The 4,006-nt window shown below is 45.4% G+C and overlaps 1 non-coding gene across 1 annotated transcript; it reads left to right on the top strand.

The window, feature by feature from the left end:
* Positions 1–345: 345 nt before the first annotated feature.
* Positions 346–545, top strand: LOC119978917. Its single transcript, XR_005463599.1, has one exon. It is a non-coding gene; the product is annotated as a U2 spliceosomal RNA (small nuclear RNA).
* The last annotated feature ends 3,461 nt before the right edge of the window (positions 546–4,006 follow it).

The following is a 4,006-nucleotide window of genomic DNA, read 5'->3' as shown; positions in this document are numbered from 1 at the left end:
AAATACAAGATTGCAGGTATTGTATCAGACAATGGGGGGTGAAGGGCTTTTAATAAATCATACAATTGAATCCCAGATTGAATAAAATGGTTTGGTTTTCAGGTTACTAAGAAACAAAGATGCAAGATCAAGTCCCATAGTGGAGGATACCAACAAAATTGAAATAAAGCAAAAAAAAGATTTGAAATAAATCAATAAATCAGAGATTTATTATGAGTAGGAGAATGAGGGGGTAGAGTAGGGGATAATGTGACTCTGCTAATATCCACCACTTATATTTCTTACGACAATGGAAATTCACATTTTTCTGGATGTGATCACAAAACAGACAAAGTGGTATCACACATTGCTTCTCGGCCTTTTGGCGAAGATCAAGTGTAGTATCTGTTTGGCCTTTTGGCTCAGATCTAGTATGTCTTTCTTGTGGGGAAAATGAATTGGATTCAATTTGAATTGGTTTTTGGAGCAGGGAAGGAGCTGGATTAGGGGTTCGGCCCTGTCCACATTCTGAGCTCTGGCTTTGTAACTCAAAAAAAGTAATTTAAAAAAAAGTATCATCACAGAACAGCTGCAGCTGATTATTTGGGGCAACAAAAAGCTTCAGCAATAATGATTAAATATATATTTAATTTTATAGTGGAACATGCCATGGCGATATATGAAATATGCTAAATATCCCCACTTACAGAACAAACTATACCTGACACTAAGTTCATAATTTGTGGATTAACTGATCCATCTCCCTCACGGGTACTTGCTTGTTTCATGGCTGATTATCTGGCATATCCCTTCTTTTACATGGAATGAGATACTGTGGTGTACATTCTTCTCTGCATACTTCCCATTTACTAATTTGAAAATATAAGGATGTTAGAAACAAGAGTTGGAGCTGGCCATTTGGCCCCTCAAGCCTGCTCTGCCATTAAATTTAAATAAATTCCCACCAAGCATTCGACTATGACACTCTTTCTCACTGTCCTCATCACTATCATCCAACTGTACGTTTCTCTTTATGTCTACCAATTTTAATTGACTTTCATGTTTAATGGCCATTTTCTGAAGTTTAAACTCCCTCTCTTTATCTTTTTCCCTGATCTGTATCTCCCTTTCTTTTTCTTTTTGTTCTGCTAGGGTTATTCTTTCTTTTCTCCTTTGTTATCTCTCCTTTTCTTTTTCCTCTCTCTCTCTCTTTTCTTTTTCCTCTCTCTCTCTCTCTCTTTCGTATTCAAGCCGCATTAATTATCATAGAATTTACAGTGCAGAAGGAGGCCATTCGGCCTATCGAGTCTGCACCGGCTCTTGGAAAGAGCACCCTACCCAAAGTCCACACCTTTACCCTATCCCCATAACCCAGTAACCCCACCCAACACTAAGGACAATTTTGGACACTAAGGGCAATTTAGCATGGCCAATCCACCTAACCTGCACATCTTTGGACTGTGGGAGGAAACCGGAGCACCCGGAGGAAACCCACGCATACACGGGGAGGATGTGCAGAGCTCATTGTTCCTTAACTCCAATTTCCTGCCACCCTGCCCCCAGCAGCCCCCCACCCCATAATTCTTGACTTAATTGTTGATCAAAAATCTGCCTAACTCAGCCTTGAATATATTCAATGACACAGCCTTCATTAATCTGAGAGCAACAACTCCTGCTCAGCTCCATCTTAAAATGGAGACCCCCTTATCTGTGCATCCCCTGTTTCTAGATTCCCCCTTCAGTGGTCACAGAGGAGTCCACTTCGTGAATATAAAGAGAAACTATTTATTATTCAGGCAAACTACACACATTCAGGCCCCAGTTGGGACTACTCTAGATCGGCTCCTATCTGACTGGCTTTTATGTTGGAGTCCATTACGTTATTAATGGGGACCCGCCTCTCTTCAGGGAAGCTTGTATTCCATGAGGCTCACTGGGAGGCTAATCAGCCCAACTCCGTAGGCCTTGTGCGGTTTATAACACCCCCACGAGGAGGCAAATTGAGCCTCACGCCGGAGTATGGAAGGTTCAGACTGGTAATATTTCTGCATGCCATGAATACTCAATGGCATCAAAAAGTTTTCAATAACTACTGCCCTTGAGATAAAGTCAGCAGCACACGGGAATCTTGCGGCACCCAGTTTATAGTCATTTAAAGGTTGTGTGCAGCAGTTGGATTTTTGTAGTTGTGCATAGGGTCAGTGGTTTATCTTGTTTAGTTCTCAGAGACATGCTAAATCCATGCCCAGTACTCTGGAATGTTGGTGAAACCACACCTATACAGTTCTAACAAGACTTCCATACTTCAGCCCCCTTGCAGTAAAGGTCAACATTCAATTTACCTTGCTAATTACTTGCAGTATCTGCAAATGAATGTTCTCGAACAATGTCCCTTACAAAGCATGGAAGGGAGAGCCAGCTGAACCAATCAGTTCCCACAGATTGTGTCATAATATCCACTCATGTATACCATGAGATGTAGACAGGCAGTGATTGACACACAGGATAACTAATGAACCCACACAACACAGAACAACCAATCACCAGACAGGACACCGCCACTATAAAGCCCACAGGGCATTAAGACTCTCCCACTCTCACAGGACATGGCCAGGGAGATAGGCACAGTGCACAGGCCAATAAACATCATCACCATGTGGTAGAGAGCTAGTCTGGTCAAGCCAGTAGGAGGTTATCAGTTAGGTTAATAGAGTGTGAACCCACAGCAGATTATGTACAGCAATCAACAGGTTCAATAAAACAGTGTTGGACCATCTCCTGTGTCGGAAGCCTGTTTGTCGTTTTACTGCATCCAGTTGCAGTCGATGTTAGACCAACACAGATAACACATCACAGTACCAGGAAGCTATTAACTATAACGCACCTACCTCGAGTGAATCTGCAACGACCAGCATGCAGCCATCCAGCGGCATGGAAAAAATCCAACCTCCTCCGCAACTCCGGATCTCCGGCAACCTCGGCGCCAACTGGAAAGTCTTCAAACAGAAGTTCCTCCTATATATCGAGGTCTCCGACCTTGAGGCAGCATCAGATGCCCAAAAGATGTTCCTGTCGACTGCGGGGGATCACGCCATCCACATCTATAACTCGCTCACGTTTGCTGATGGCGAAGACAAGATGAAATTCAAGACGGTTCTGCTGAAATTTGACAGCCACTGCGACATTGAGGTGAATGAGAGCTTTGAATGGTACATCTTCCAACAGAGGCTTCAGGGTAAGGATTAACCTTTTCAGTCCTTCCTGACCCATCTCCGCACCCTGGTGCAGTCATGTAATTATGACTCGATGGCTGATTCCATTCCGGGGTCATAACATTTTTGGGATCCAATCCGACTCCCTGCGGGAGCAGCTCCTCAAAATCAAACAGTTGACCCTTTCCATCGCAATCGAAACGTGCGTTGTCCATGAGCATGCCAGGAATCGTTACTCCCACATCAGGGCGGAACAAAATGCAAAACTAGCCTCCCACGAGGCAGAAAGGGTGCAGGCCATCGCAAAAATCAAGGCCTAAGCATCGAGGAGAGTGGCCGTTTCGTGCGCTTTTCCCGGGTCCCTATGCATGTGCGCCACAACTGGGTGGACGACGAGGCCGAAGACTCCGATGCGCATGTGTGAACGTCGGCTGACCGCACTGCGCATGCGCGATGGCGCACAGAACGCGCTGATGTCAGCGTCATGACATGTCCAAATTGTAGCTCCGCCCATTTAAAGCGCCACTGTCCAGCCAAAGGAAGGCGATATCTACAGTGTGGAAAGCCTGGGCATTACGCGGCCTTATGCAGGTCCGCTCCACTGACCAACAGCCAGCAATCCCAGCTGCAGCGCAGACGTGTCCATTGCGTACAACAAGGCATGCAGGATTCTGATCCCGACAGCCCAATGGACCCCGATGCTGACTGCTTCGAGTCTCCATACCGGGTGGGCATAATCACCACGCATGAGCTGGTCTCCACCGTGCCTGCAAACCGCCTTTCAATCCTCACTGTGGATCCTGACGACAAGTGAT

The sequence above is a fragment of the Scyliorhinus canicula genome, chromosome 1 (assembly GCF_902713615.1).
Source record: "Scyliorhinus canicula chromosome 1, sScyCan1.1, whole genome shotgun sequence".
Lineage (NCBI taxonomy): Eukaryota > Metazoa > Chordata > Chondrichthyes > Carcharhiniformes > Scyliorhinidae > Scyliorhinus > Scyliorhinus canicula.
Note: the sequence above shows the minus strand (reverse complement) of the source record. Positions and strands in the feature narration are given on the sequence as shown.